This window comes from Lygodium microphyllum, chromosome 28, assembly GCF_053477565.2.
Source record: "Lygodium microphyllum isolate KBCC chromosome 28, Lygodium_microphyllum_v1.1.10, whole genome shotgun sequence".
NCBI lineage: Eukaryota > Viridiplantae > Streptophyta > Polypodiopsida > Schizaeales > Lygodiaceae > Lygodium > Lygodium microphyllum.
In genome coordinates this window covers 120,700,819-120,717,636 of record NC_141162.1, presented here as the reverse complement: position 1 = coordinate 120,717,636, position 16,818 = coordinate 120,700,819, and the positions used below count along the sequence as shown (strand labels likewise).

The following is a 16,818-nucleotide window of genomic DNA, read 5'->3' as shown; positions in this document are numbered from 1 at the left end:
CAAAAACAAAAGTCCTCATCTTGAAGTTTGGAGACCTGGAAAAGAAGAGAGCCTTCCTCTCTAAGAGGATCGCTCTCAAAGGAGAAAAGATCTACCTAGATGAAGACCTCACCCCAGCCCAGTTAGCCCACAGGAGGGAAAATATGCCACGTGTTCTAGAGGCACGGAAAGCAGGTAAATGGGCTGTATACAGAGATGGAAGAGTCATCATCACAAAGAAAAGGACGGCATGATGGTGCGCGGCCTATGAGACCCTGAAGTTCACACTGTGGAATTGCAATGGCTCCCTTAAGACAGATGTAGGTTATTTTGAGGATACTTTCAAAGGTATAGACATTGCTATGTATACTGAGACACATCAATGTAAAGACAGCCATTTACCTGATGCATATGGATATAGATGGGAAAGTGTATATCACCCTCAGCCTAGACGGCCTGGAGGGACGAGGGGATCAGGAGGTGTGGCAATTCTATTTAGAGAAGAGCTCTGAGATACAGTCCAAGTGGTACATAGAGATGTAGAGGCAAGATACATGTGGATCAGGTTACGTACAAGCAGAACTCGAGACATGTATATTGCCATATGCTAGTTTCCCCCTGCATACTCTAAGTTTGCCCCTAAAGAGGCATCCCCGTATACACCACTGTATGAGGACATAATGGAATACATGAGAATTGGGGATGTTCTACTAGCAGGAGACTTTAATGCACGCACAAGAAACAACCAATCTGCTTTCTTTGACACTAGTGATGAGATGTTCAGAGATATTGCATTAGATGAAGTGGGATTAGTTAGATCAGCCCAAGATAGAGAGATAACAGAATATGGAACACACCTACTGGCACTGGGAAGTGCACATGGTTTGGCCATCCTTAACGGGCTACCACAGTGACCAAGATCTAATGGCTTCACATGTTGGAATAACAAGAAAGGGTCAAGCACAGTGGACTATTTGATTGGATCACCCAACTTGCTACCTGACATAAAAAGTTTTGAAATCTCAAACAGACCAATTGGATTAGTAGCAGACCATGCTATTCTAGCTTTCACAATGCAATATGGGCATATACACGAAGCACAGTCACACATACCAAAATTACCACGCTATGATTTTGTGGAAGCGACCTCACACATATACAGCATTACTGTGCGAGATGCATTGAGGGAGCTAGACACACAGGCCTCTTTGGATGAGTTTACAGGACAGTTGGCCGAGATAATACACACTTCAGCAGCATACGCTTTCCCACACACTACACCGTCAGATAAACCTCCACGAGGTAATGCTCCACAGAATGACTGGTATGATGATGAGTGCAGAGAGACACGAGCACGTTTTTAGCGAGAGCTGGCACTTGGCATATGCACACATAAGCATGCTCGAACACTCTTCAGACGGTTGGTACGCAAAAAGAAGCGGGAATACCTGAGTAGACTAGAAACAGAAATGTATTCCATGTTCTTGGGGCAGGACAGCAAGAGAGCATGGAAAAAGATGCATGAGAACCAGCCACCCCTACAAATTACTAGACCGGATGATTGGCATGGATATGCTTGCACACTCTATGATATCCCTGGACAAGAGCCTATGCCACTCCCCTCAACCTCAAGACCAGCAAATTGCAGATTTTTCATAGAAAAAAAAGTGAGGAATGCCATATGGAAACTGAAAAATGGAAGAGCCCAAGACCATGAGGGTTTAGTGGGTGAACACTTCACACATGCCTGTGATATTCTGGCACCAACACTGGCTCACATATTTAATAGGGCAGTTTGTGAGGGATTTCCAACCTGTTGGTCAGACCATATTATTGTGCCGCTCTTTAAGAGTGGAGACCTCGCGCTACCTAGTAACTACCGAACTATCATGATTGGACACATGCTGGCCAAGATATATGGCTCTATCATGGAACAAGCGTTGAGTGAATGGGCCGAGATGCATGGCTTGAGGTCAAAAGGCCAGGCTGGCTTCAGGAGGGGATATACAACTCTAGACCATATCTTTACGTTGAGGGCAATCATTGAAGAAGGCAAGGCATTCAAGAAAAAGATCTATTGCTGTTTTGTGGACTTTCGCAAGGCCTTTGACACAGTGCCACGTGCTAGACTCATGAAAAGAATGCAAAACATTGATGTGCCCGTAGAGATACAGTGGAGTATCTATGCCCTGTATGAGACAGTGACAGGCAGAGTACGAACACCTGAGGGCATCTCAGATACAGTCAATAGCACCATTGGGGTGAAACAAGGCTGTCCACTTTCACCGACACTTTTTGGGCTGTATATAGATGAAATTTCAGAATATGTGGATAGGATGGGTGGGGCCAGAGCCAGCCTAGCTGGAGTGCTGATACCATTGCTGCTTTATGCCGATGATATTGTACTTATATCTGACTCACCTGAGGGACTAAATAGACACTTGGATGCATTATCAACTTTTTGCAGAGATAGAGATCTTAAGGTGAACCTTGGGAAAACTAAAGTTATGGTATTTAACACTTCAGCTGCTTGGGTGACAAGAGCTGAGCACCAGTTTACTTTTGACGAAGAGCCAGTGGAGATGGTTAGGCAGTATGTTTATTTGGGGGTCACATTGAAGGGACCACAATTCTCTTGGAGAGAGACATTAGAGGCTCGTTTGGCAAAAGCATATGCAACCTTAGGTGCATTGGAGAGGCAATGTGCTCACATACAATTTCATGAGCCCCGCACCAAACTGTGGCTTTTTGACACCTTGGTTACACCCATACTCCTATATGGGACAGCTATTTGGGGTCCGAGTCTGTTTCACACGAGGAGACAGCCTTTGGGAGACCAGGATGGACCAGAGAAGGAATACTATGATGGATGGGAGCATATGGAAAGACCACTGGTCATGATGATCTCACGCATGATACGAGCGAAGAGCTCGACCCCACATGAGATTATCAGAGCTGAGTTTGGGGCATCACCCTTGGTGGCTGAGGCCTTGGTTCAGGCAGCGACTTTCATACATAGACTATGGGAGCTCCCCCAAGATAGATACCCACGGCTAGCCCTGGCCTCTTCTAGACAACTAGCAGCAGACGGTGACATACGCTGTTGGTATGCTCAGATGCGTACATGGATGCGTCTACATGGTCTACAGATTGACAGACTACCCCCCTTTGACTATAGCCTGGATTGCCCTACACTTGACCTAAGCCGATCATAGCTAAACCATGTGATCAGAGCAGACATACTGAAGTTAGATACGGAGAAGACCTGGATCCAACCCCCCTCGCCCCATGGCACGAGGATGGCACACTACCAGACCCACTTCCTCCAGGTATCTGAGGATGGTTTCATCACCCGACCCAATTACATGGACACACAGTTGCCTCATGGACTACGCACAGTTATTGGTCAAATCCGCACCTCATCCCACCACCTGAGGATTGAGATAGGCAGATGGGAGGGTAAACAGACAGAAGAACGCATATGCCCACTATGCAACAGAGAGCCAGAGACAGAGGAACACTACATTTGTCGATGCACTGTATATTATGACATATGAGGTAGATACCACTGTCTGTTTCGAGAGGGTTTTGGACCCCTGAGACGAATCATGCAGTTTGAGGATCAGAGATGCTTGGGATTTTTCCTCTTGGAGCTCCAAAGGCGCAGAGCAACAATTCTACAGAGTAGGAGGCCCCCATAGCTCGGCTCACATAGACAGAGAGCAGTCATTGACTTTTTCACTGATACACGACAGAGTATGGCAGATATCACTACTACTGCCACACAGCCTACAGGAGTACATCATCATTCGACCTCATCTTCTGTAGGTGTCCCTTTGGATAGAGCAGTGGCACTTAGCCGGTCTAGGCGCCCACGTCCACCCAGACGAAGGCCTAGACATCCACACCACAGACAAATTAAAGCCATCATTGAGCGCCACAGGAGACAGATGCCGAGACGCCTTAGCCATGCAGAGACACACCTCCCTAGAGAACAGACATATCATTGATGGAGAGTTTTCCTTTCTCTACTCTCACTTTCAGATCATTGACATGTTTCCCTTTTATAGGACACTATTTCATTTCCTTTTCAGTCTTATAGGCATGCTTTTCATCTTTTTTCTCGTTCCAGATGAGAAACACACCATCGTTGTATGTACTGCTTTGGTCTCATAGGCCACATTGGCCTTTTAGAGACATTAATACACACACACACACACACACACACTCTCTCTCTCTCTCTCCCCCCCCTTGATATGATCATTAAATTTATTATTTTAAACATTTGTGAATAATTTTTTTTGCTAAATTTTACTTTTTAAATGTCACTTTTATAATCAACTTATATATATTCTATTGTTCTCACTCTCATATATATATATATATATATATATATATATATATATATATATATATATATATATATATATATATATATATATATATATATATATATATAATGTGTTTCGATTATTAGATTTGATCTTTTGTATAATAATTGTTACTTTCCTTGTGTTCTCTCTTTCTCTTTCTCTCACACATTCTGTCTCTTATGTGTTTTGGTTATTTATCTTCTATTGTTAATAATTATTCTTTTCCTATTGTTCTCTCTCTCATATGTATTTTGATTATTTATCTTCTATTTTTGTATTTAAAATTTTTTATAGTTTACTTACATATACTTTATTTTTCTCACTCTTCATGTTTGACTTTCTCTCTCCCCCTCATTTTTTGATTATATATATTCTATTTTTTGTTTAATTATTATTTTTAAAAATTTATATCTCTTCCTCATGTGTTTTAATTAGTTTATTTTATATTTTTTGTATGATAATGTGTGTGTGTGTGTTTTGATTATTTGTCTTCTATTTTTGTATAGCAATTGTTCTTTTCCTCTCTCTTTCTCTCTCTCTCTCTCTAATGTGATTTAATTATTTATATTTATATTTTTATTATTTTCTTATGTTTACTATCTATTTTTAATTTATTTTTTAAATAATTTATCATTTTATAAAGTTAGTTTTTAAAAGGTTAGTTTTATAGTTTCCATATATATTCTCACTCTCTTATTTTTATTTCTCTCTCTCATGTCTTTTGATTATTTATTTTCTATTTTTTGCATAATAATAGTTATTTTTATATTATTCTCTTTATTTCTTTCATGTGTTTTGATTATTTAACTTTCGTTTTTTGTATAATAATTATTCTTATTCTATTGTTCTCTCTCTCTCTCTTTCTCTCTCTCATACATTTAATAACATTTGAAGCAAGCATAAGAGTTAAGAGTTGATAGGAACTTAGCCAAAACCCATGGATTATGTAAATTGAGAGCTTTAAGCCTATTTATCTAGGATGATATATCTATATACATATATACATACAAATATACATGTATATATTTTTTAAATTTGTTTTATTTTGTATTTGCTTGGTAGTATAGCTTTGGCTAGAGAGCAAGGCCTAATCCAAGTCTAATTGCATTATACCATATGGGGGATATACATAAGAGTCTAGAGTATTGATTTGATGGTGGAGTAGGTTCACCAAGAATCACCTCTACTTACCACTACATTAGGAGAAGTACCGAGTTAGGAGGAGATGGTGGAGTAGGCTAGAAGCTTTGCCATCAATAGCACGTACTACCCACTATGGTAATTCTTCCTTACATAGCATATGATAGGAAATGAGGATATAGAGCGTTTCACCACTCAATGTTCACATTAGGTATGCTTCTATATTCTCTACCCATGCACTTAATCACACAAATTCATCAACTAGAATCAATGATGCAAATATCTAACAAACTTTACTCTTGTGAGGGGAGACCTAGTGCTTCTTATCTATTGGCAAGAAAAAGGGGTCATGACTAGCTAACATAATCAATGAAAGTAAGAAAAAGGGATTATGATTGGGCAATAGCAATCAATGAAGTTAGGGTCATGCAACGTAAAACAAATAGAAGTTAATGCTAGTACCACCTTAAGTTAGTTAAGGTGCAAATTGAGTAGGCATCCTAGAAATTTCGAATTTTTTAAATCAAGTTTGCTAAAAAAGCTAGAAATTGAGTAGATAGATATGCCAAATGAAAATAGATACGTACAAATATGCCAAAATGCCAAAAATGGATCAAGGCCATAAAAGAGTACCAACTATAGGGTAGCTTGCTCACAATCCATAGCAACAAATTGGTGATCCATACAAATTAATGGTCCATGTCCATGGCTTGTAAACCATAACTCCAAATTGAGTGAAACTAACACCAATAAGGAGAGTGAGTGAGGAACTACAAGTGATTCGAGTTTGCAAATTGTTGATCCATAGTGCAAATTGATGATACACAATTGTAAATTGCTGATATGCATTGAATGACTGTCATATCTTACTACACACATATCACTTGCATACTTCACTCAAGGGAAAAGGAGAGCATCTAGCCATGGAGCTCTGGCAATTGCAGATGTCTTTACTTGCCTTCCTTAGGATCAGCACATGATTGGTGAACATAAACAATGATTAACAATTTTGAGTGCATGAGGCAAGAGTTAAGTGAACTATACTAAGATAATGAATTTAAAAATCATAAAAAAGTTGGTATATTCTAGGCTGTGAGCCTTGGAGTTGTCGAAATCAATGGGGCTTCATAGGCTAAATGCCTTTATGAGCTTAGTCCCACTACAATATTCATTCAAGGGCATGAACTAGTGAGACACATGCACTTAAGTAAAAGCTTGGGGTGGTCTTTGGGGGATGGGCTTGTTGTATTTATTTCATAATGTAACTATGAAGTCATAGGTTTTACTATTAAATTGAATAGTTTGTGGTGGATAGAGAATATAGAAGCAATATTATGAAGATTTTAAGTGAACTTAGTTTGTAGTCATATATGTGAGTTATGTATTATGTTGAGGAACTTAAAAGGTGTGTTTGTGATGAAGAATGTATCGAACATGATACACACAATTTTTTTCTTTTTGATGTTACTCTTCAGTTATTTATATGCATGATATATTGGAAAGTTCTTTGATGACTGTTAAGTGTAGTGAGTGTAATGTAACATGATGTGGAATTGTATTAAGTATTAGTGAATAAGGCTTTGTCCTTTCAAAAAATAATACTATTTACAATGTGCAGGATATCCATGCAAATTATCATAGCCTTTAGTTGTTGTGTTTTTTTCAAGGATTAGCATTTGTTCAAGTAACCTAACATCCTATATATTTTCCACTATAGCTTCTATGTTCACATTAAAGTGCTCATGAAGGGCCTGTTATGTGTCCACATCTTTCTTCATCATCTTAAACTGGTCTTTGTTTGTGTTGTTGTACTCTTCTTTTCAAGTTCATGGTGCATGCTTTGTATGTTTTTAGTCTATATTTTTTGTTATCATTGCTCTTGCTCCAATTTCTATCTCTTCAATCTCATGAAAACTTTTATTTGTCAGCCAATTTCATAGGGTTGGTTCATTGTGTGTATATAATTGTAGTTTTTTAATCCACAAATTGCATGATGTTCATCTCATTGATAATGCATTGTTACAAACATTCTTAGATCTCTTGTTTTTTGTTAGATGTCAATGTCTGATTGCTTGTAAGAATTGCAAAAAGGGTGGATCATGTGCATGCTTGACTGATGGTGCAAGGTGTAATGTTTTCCATATTCCCACTAGTATACCAATGTAATGTGAAATTGTTGGCATATTTACTTCAATGGTTGCAAATTGATGGGAGTTGTAACTTTTGTGAGGTCACTAAACAATATCATGAGTTTGTTCATGAATGGGTCCAGCAAGGTTCGTTGGCATATACTCACTATTTGGCAAACTATTGTGAATGAGATTTTTTGGATGATCATATTCATTAGTTGGTGTGTCCAATTTGATGTATTTATTTGTGGGTACTCAATGTTATACATCTCAAGGTCTTTCCCAATTGCTTCAAGGCCACAAAGTTGGTATACAATGTAGTATGGGTGTGGTGTGTTCTCATCACTTATTAGCTTGTTCATTTATCTAATACATAATCCTTCTCGTGTATTCTGGTAGCAATGAAATGACACATGCCTTGTGCTCTTTATTCGAGTAACAAGTGACACATTTGTTAATAATGATGTCCATTTTTTTTTTTGCAAGCAAGGATAAGGATAGTCATGTAAGAGCTATTGTAGCTTCCATTGGTTCTACAAGCTCATATGTCTTGTGGGAAAGTTTGGATAGATGATGGAAGGAGACTATCCCAAATCAATGATGGAAAGAGCTATTATAGCTTCCATAGGTTCGACAAGCTCATCTTTCTTATGGGACAGTTTGGATTGATGATGAAAAGAGACTATCCTGCACATAGAGCATATCATTAGTATACCAATAATCTTTGCACATTAGTTGGCCCAAGCGGATTCCATCGTGTATGCATAATATTAGCTTGTTGTACATGGTTTTAGTAATGTTTTTCTTAGAGCAATTGCTTTTCTTTTTCCTGAAGTTCTTTGTGATGCCATAATAGTTGACACTTGTGTAGAGCTCATTTTTTCATTGGATTGTGTTGACATAAGTGAGGGTAGTTTTAGTCATTACATGAGCATTGGGAAGTTGTGATGTTCATAACTATTTTGTTCATTATATGCCATAATTTTGGCATAAAATGAGCCCACATTGTTGCCCTATTCATTGCATGTTCGGATGTTTAAAAAAAAGAGACAAATATACTTTGGATAAATTTCCTATGGGTTTAAGATTCATTCTTTAGAATAATGTCAAAACATTTAAAAAATATCTAAATTTTGTATAAATTAGTTTGTGAGAAAACCCACAAGTACCTCAGTTATGCATGAACAAGTAATTGTGACAAGTGGCATACATTGTGATATTTGGTTTTGCTTACTTACTTTGTGTTGCCTTTGATGAATATTACCTTGCAAAACATAATAACAATAAATGCAAGAGTTGGAAGGTTTTCAACAAATCTAGTATTTTCACAAATAGTGTTGTATTGTAAATTTATGGTAGCATAGCAATAAACTAAAACACGCAACCATGCTATTTATATAGCATGACAAAGAGCTCGCATATGTCTCTTTGCTTTTTCATAATTATAGAGAAAGGTGCCATTCCCCCATATGCATTTAAATAAGTATATGTGCCACTCTATACTATTCTATTTTGCAAAACATTTTCAAGAACAAGTTATAGTTTTGAGTTTTGAAAAGATAAAATAACCTTATGTAAAGTTTAAACATGAATGCATTGAGAACATCCTTTAATATTGAGCATAGTCAAGTTAAGCATGGCATTAAGCCAACTTGCTTTAGTCAACACCATGCTATTATAGATAAGGCATATGTTAGAAACAAGTATTAGGGTAAAAATATCACATGCCTAAGCCAAATGCTTGTTATTGTTAAGTGTTTTCTTAATGGTGCTATTAAGCACAATGTCTTACAAATGTATAAGGAATTTCTTAAGAAAGTTAGGAGCTTCATAAAATCTAGATTGGAAAAATGATTTTGAGGTTGAGGTGGGAGGTGGATGTTTTTAGACACCGATGTTACCATCGTCCATGGCTATGGATTGTCAACAATGATGTGCCAACCAATATCATTGCCATTGTCCATAGTAGATGTCAATGCATATATCATTATCAATATAGTACAGTGTATCTTTAAAAATGTTAAAAAAATATTTTCCTTCTTATTATTGTTTAAAATGTGCCATCTCCTTGCTTTTGCTCCAAAACATATCTCTAAACACTTGCTTTTACCCATAGGCAATTTATTTAAAGCCTAGATCTCAACCAAATGAAAGAAAAAACATGTTTAGAACTTTCTACACTCTTTTGCATCATCAAGAGATAATGTGACCATATAGCCTAGTTAAGCAAGTAGGTGAATGTACACTCCTATAGCCTCAAGGCCTTTTCATGCTGATGGAACACCAAACCAATTAGTCTTCAAGGCATGCAACCTTTTAGAGCAAAATGTTACAAACTACCATCCCTAGCTTGTATATGTGAGCTCTTCTACCATGTGGAAATACAAAAGTTCCCTAACACTTATTCTAACATAAGTCATGTTCTAGATCAACGTGGGAAATGTATACCTTTACATCTTATGTGACTAGCTTTAAAACCTCTTGGACCACACAAAATGATCCCAACCACCATCAACATACCCAACATCAAATTCAAGAAATGGAGAGGTAAAAAATTTAGGCCAATTTTGTTGTCCACATGTATAATATTTACTATCTCGAATTTTACACGATGTGTCTGTCCCTTGACCAAGTTGTTCATGAAGTGCCCACATCCAAATGAGAAGGCTAGACTTGAACTTAGCCAGGGAATTCATATATATATATATATATATATATATGAAAGTACAAATGCTAAGGGTGTGCTCACACCCGAGCACATTAAAAAGGCACGAGGGCCTTTATTCCCAACAACCTCCCACCTAAAGGCAATGTGCCTTAAGAGGAGAAAAGAATCAGCCAAGTCTAGGTATGTACAAAGCTGAAATGCATATATCTATCCAACTCCCATCATCTGTGGCAATGAGTAAACCGCTTTGCTGGAAGGCCCTTCGTGAGAAGGTCTATAAGGTTATCATCTGTATATGCTTTGACAAGCTCAATGCTCTTGCTGTCAAGTACATCTCTAATGAAGTGGTACTTCACCTGTATGTGCTTCGTCTTTGCATGAAAGACGGGATTCTGTGCTAGCATGATAGCACTCTGACTATCACAATGGAGAACATGTAACTATGTAATGCCAAGCTCTCCCACCATATGTGAAAGCTATAAAGCCTCCTTGCATGCCTCAGTGGCAGCCACATACTCTGCCTCTGTGGTAGACAATGCAACACACTTTTGTAGCTTGGAGATCCAAGAGACTGCTCCTCTTGTGAAGGTAAATACATACTTAGAAGTGGACTTTCTACAATCCGCATGACTAGCATAGTCTACATCCATAAAGCCAACAACAAATGTCTTTTGCTTTCCAAAGCAGATGCACAACTCCTTTGTGCCTTTGAGGTATCTCACAATACCTTTCATTACTTCCCAATGCTTTTTACTAGGGTTTGCCATGTATCTGCTAACCGCTCCCACTGCAAAGGCAATGTCAAGACGTGTAGCAACCATAGTATACATCAAACTGCTAACAGCTGAAGCATATGGTATCTTGGCCATTTCAGTCGTCTCATCATCAGATGTAGGGTTGTCCTCTGCACTAAGTTTCACATATGTGAGCCAATGGAACCCTAATTGTTTTTCGCCCTCCATATTGAAAAGCTGCAAAACCTTGGAGATATGCTCTTGCTCAGATAGATAGAGCAATCCTTTTGACCTATCTCTAAGTATGCACATGCCAAGAATGTGATTTGCATCACCAAGATCCTTCATGTCAAAGCTACCATGAAGACTTTGCTTCAGTGAGTCCAAGGCATGAGTATCTCTGCTAGCAATCAGTATGTCATCAACATAGAGAACCAAGATAATCAGGCTGCCATCTGCTACTGCTTAGTGTACAAGTAGTGATCCACTTAACTTCTATGGAAACCTTGAGATTGCATAAATGTATCAAACTTATGATACCATTCTCTTGGCGCTTGTTTCAACCCATACAAACTCCTTTTGAGTTTACATACCATTTTCTCTTTCCCTTTTTCCACAAACCCTTTAGGTTGCTGTATATATATGTCTTCATGTAGATCACCATGTAAGAATGCAATCTTTACATCCATCTATATGAAGTCCATATTTTCAGCTGCAATCAAGCCCAAAATGGTTCTCAATGTAGTCATTTTGACTACGGGAGAGAAGATTTCATCAAAGTCAATTCCATGTTCCTGCTTGTACCCCTTCGCAACCAATCTTGCTTTGTACTTTGGTGAGGAACTAGAAGTGACCTTCATCTTGTAAACCGATTTGCATGGAAGTGTTTTCTGCCCTTTAGGCAATTGCACCAAGTCCCAAGTGTCATTTTTCTTAAGAGATTCCATTTCTGACAACATGGCTTTATACCATTTCTTGTTGTCCTGTCTATCCATTGCTTCCTTGAAGCAAGACGGTTTACCACAGTCTGTCAACATGACATAATCAACCACATTGTTTGCACTAGGAATGAATCTATCAGGTTGTCTAGTAAACCTAGAAGATCTCCTAACCCAATGATCACTATTTGCTGGCTGTTGAGCATTTTCAACTTGTTGTCCTGGCATTTCAGCCTACAAATTAGCATTAACAACTTGCTATCTTAGCTGTTTTGGCACATTTAGTGGCTCATTATCATGGGAAATAGCTGGCTAATCATTTTCAGCATTATTTTTTACAGTATGCATGCGATCTTCCTGGAAGATAACATCAATACTGCGTACTACTTTCCTTTTCTCGAGATCCCATAACCTATACCCCATTTCACGCTCGTCACCATATCCTAGGAAAATGCATTTACAGGACTTTGACTCAAGTTTGCTGCATTTTTCTTTATGAATGTGCACAAAATCCTGGCAGCTAAACACTTTCAGGTGAGGATATGAAGGTGGCTTTCTCAACCATGCTTCTTGGGGAACTCCCCCCTCCGCTCCCCCCCCCCCCCCCCCCCCTCCCACCCCACCAAAGACCTGTTTGGTGACTGATTAATTAAGTGTACAACTTTCATAACAGCCTTTGCCCAAAAACCATGGGGTAATGCGGCATGAGACAGCATTGTACAGACCTTATCCTGTATGGTCCGATTCATATGCTCTGCAACTCCATTTTGGGGTTGATTATGAGGGGCAGTAAGCTCCCTCTTGATCCCTTTGCTGTCACAAAATGCCTGAAAGGCCTTGGACACATATTTTCCACCATTGTCAGAGCAAAGACACTTAAGTGTCTTATCTGTTTGATTTTCAGCCAATGCCAAGAAATTTTTAAACTTATCAAGCATTTCATCCTTGCTACGAATAGGATAAACCCATACCTTTTGTGTAGCATCATCGACAAAAGGTGACAAAATATTTCTTTCCCCCTAAAGATAATCTTGGCATCTGACATACATCTGAATGTACTAACTCTAAAGGAGAAGATTTCAATGAAAGAGACTTTTTATGAGATGTCTGTGCATGTTTACCATAAACACAATGATCACAATGCTCAAAATCGGCATAAAGAAGACAAGGCAAGTAACCCAAATGAGAAAGCTCATTCATTCTAGTTTGACTCATGTGTCCCAATTGGCCATGCCACAAAGAAACACTTGGCTGCTCGGTCACGACAACAACATGATCACTCACACTAGATACATGGAGAGGATACAAGGTATCACTTTTACAACCTCTAGTAATCACTCTAGATCCCTTACAGATCTTCCATTCCCCATCACCAAAGGTGGTATGAAATCCATCATCATCTAGCTGCCTTATGCTAATCAAACTCTTCTTAAGCTGAGGTACATGGCATACGTGCTGAAGTGTGAAGATAGAGCCATGCTGAAACTACAACTACACACTACCAATACTGGCAATGTCACATGCATAGTTGTCCCCAAGATGGACAACACCATATCGACCCCCTGTATAGGCAGAGAACCACTCACGATGAGGGGTGACATGAAAGAAAGCACTTGAATCGAGAATCCAGGTATGCATGTCATCATCTGTATCTGCAAGTAAAGCATGTGCACCAAAGTGTGAAGAGATCAAGAGTATGTCATTTTCACTGTCACTGTCATGAGTGACTGCATTCATCTCTTCAATTTTGACACTACTCTAATTAGGTTGACCCTCTTTCTTTTCTTCCATGCTATCATCTGTCTTCTTGCCCTTTCCTTTCTCTTTCTTCCATTTGTAGCAGTCACGTTTAAAGTGACCCTTCTTGCCACAATGATGGCATTCAACATCCTTACCAAGCGATTTACTACGTCCCTTGCTATCAAATTTGCCTTTCTACTGTGATCTACCCCTAGTATGCAAAACATTGGAAGATTTACTAGATGCATTGTTTTGCCGATTCATTTCTTCCATGAGTAGAGCACTCTCTACATCAGCATACAAAAGAATCGCATTAGAATTGCTCATAACAGTCATGAATGTATCCCAACTCTTTGGAGGAGTGCAGAGCAAGAACGTAGCCTTAAATTCTTCATCAATCAAGAATTTCAAGGCAATCGACTGGCTGAAAATGGAGTTAAACTCACTCAAGTGAGTAGACATTGTTGTACCCTCTTTCATACACAAATCCATAAGCTTTTTTAGCCAATACACTTTGCTTACGGCACTCTTCTGTGCATACAGTTATTCTAGTCGAGTCCAAATAGCATATGCAGAATCCAAACCTTCAATGTTAAACAACAAGGCATCAGAAATTGATAGCTCAATGGTTGAGCATGCAAGTTCACTCATCCCAATCATCTTGTTCCATATTTGCGGGTTTTGCCCCTTTTGTCTTAATCAGCTTTGCCTGCTTCTTTTGCAACAGGATATTGTAGCACTGTTTTTGCCAAATTGCAAAGTTATGTGCTCCTTCAAGATTCTTTATGTGCATGAGATTATTGCTGTCAGTGCTGCCAACCATGATTTTTAGCCCAAAAGTGACAAAAAAATTCAACAAATGCAAGCCCAAACTATCACACAAGTGACCAAGGTACAAACAAGTACCAACTAGCAATAAATGACCATGTAGAAGCAAAAAATTTAGATTTGTAAGTAAATTTTCAAAAGCATCAAACCATGTGCTATAGCATTCCACAACTGATTACAGTTGTTTTAAGGGGCAAATACATCACATTACATGAGAAGTCCCAAATTTTAGCTACAATTTCTATTGTACATGTATCTATGAGCATAACATTTGACACGCATGGTCAAAAGTCCCAAAATTTTTGTGCTCAAAGCATCAACCACACATCTACAATGTCTCTGTCATCCATAGAATAGGCTAATTTTGCCAAAATAGAGCAATTTCAGCAAAACCTCCAAATTTTTCAAGTACTAGATGTCCAAATTGCATGGAATTAAACCCAAATGTACATAAAATGACCAAATGGCACAAAAGTTTTGCCCAAATAGCAAAAGCCCCAAATTGCACGGGTTTCAATGTGCATCAATGTCGAGAAATTGAGTAAATTTCAACCCAATTTTGCATGTACATGAAAAGCCCCAAGGCAAAATGTCACAAATTCTTGCAATTTCTGAGACCAATTGTCTTGTCATGCATCACAATCCCCAAATCCAAGAAAAGCCCCAAATTTTTTGGCTTTATTTTGCATAGATCTGAGATCTGTGCCTCTAGTGTGTGAACTCTGGACAAAAGAAAGGAATTAAAAGAGATTTGGTAGAAAATAAAATTTCTGATTTGGAAAAAAAAAAGATGGGGAGCCCCGTTGACCTGCCGTCACGACTGATGGCCCATTCGCCACGTGCACCTATTGCTCGCCTCGTCAACCGTCACACCTTGCCCACTGGCGTCACCTACTTCATGCCCGTTCGCCACAAACTCCAGCCATCATGTCTGCACACCATGAACACTGGTTCCTTGGTCTAGTCACTGCCCGCCACTGGCCTTCAAACATGATGGTGCTTCCCTAGTCACTCGCTGGACCTGCTCGTTGCAGCTATCACTTGGTTTCGTTGGCGCCTAGTAAGCTGGACCTCGCTGCCAGTCTCCACACATGCTAGTTTGTTTTGAGCACAACCTGAGCTACACAGGCCTTTTGCTTGACGACCTATTCAATGGTTGCTTGCACGACCTGTCGGTCTTGTACCATAAGCTTTGATACTAGTTTGTAGTGACTAGGAGGCATGAAGATCAAGACAGTCAATGTTCATTAGCAGTAGCGACACAGAGAGTGAGAGAGAGCAGAGTAGAGAGTGTACACGATTTATGGGTACAATGACAAGTGTACCACTTTAGGCTTTTTAGATAGATATATATATATATATGAAAGTACAAGTGCTAAGGGTGTGTTCACACCCGAGCACATTAAAAGGCACGAGGGCCTTTATTCCCAACAACCTTTACATATTTGACACTACTTTGAAGTCATTTAATTTTTTGGTTGACATAATCTACTCTTGAATTGGAATGGTCTTCATCATCTCATGTTTGCTAGGCCCACCAACAGTAGCATGACAACTTCTTCCTTAGAAATGAGAATGATAATCTGAGAAGTGAGAACCAAGCATTAAGAGAGGCCATAAGAAATGTTGTGTGTCAAAGTGTGAAGGATATGCCAATTATGCTAAGACCAATTTTGATGAGCAAGAACTAAAGATTGAAAATGCAAGACTTAGAATGGACGTATGCCTCCTTCACAAGAAGTGTTTGGATTGTGGGAAGTTGGCTTATATCAACAGAGCTCATAGATGTTCTATGTTTGCAAATTGCCATTGTCTTTTTAAAAAAAATCTCATGTACTTTCCCTTCATCTAAGAGTATGATGCTTAAATGGTAGTTTTATTTGTCAGGTGTATTTTGAACCAGGCTATCAATATAGAATAGAAAAATACCAATTTAATTGTGCACGAGTAGAAGTTATGGAACTATTTGGGCTATCATTATACAAGATAAGAATGTCAATTTACTTGTGCATGCATAGAATTTATGGAACTTACTTGATAGTATCTCACCTTGAATTTCTATGAAGGTAACAACAAATGTACACTTTATGTGGCAGGTGTTTTACTTTCCAATTGTGATCAATTCTGTAGGTTTCTCCATTATCAGAGGCCATATGGAATGTTGTGTGCCACAAGTGTGAAGGATGTGCCAATTATGGTGAGACCAACTTTGATTAGCAGCTACTTAAGATTTGAACATGTAAGACTAAGAGAAGGAGGTATGTCTCCTTCACAAGAAGTGTCCAGACT

General features: G+C 38.7%; 1 pseudogene; it reads left to right on the top strand.

Annotated features, from left to right (window-relative positions):
- The first annotated feature begins 239 nt into the window (after window positions 1-239).
- On the top strand, window positions 240-16,746 carry LOC148011924 (uncharacterized; annotated as a pseudogene).
- The last annotated feature ends 72 nt before the right edge of the window (window positions 16,747-16,818 follow it).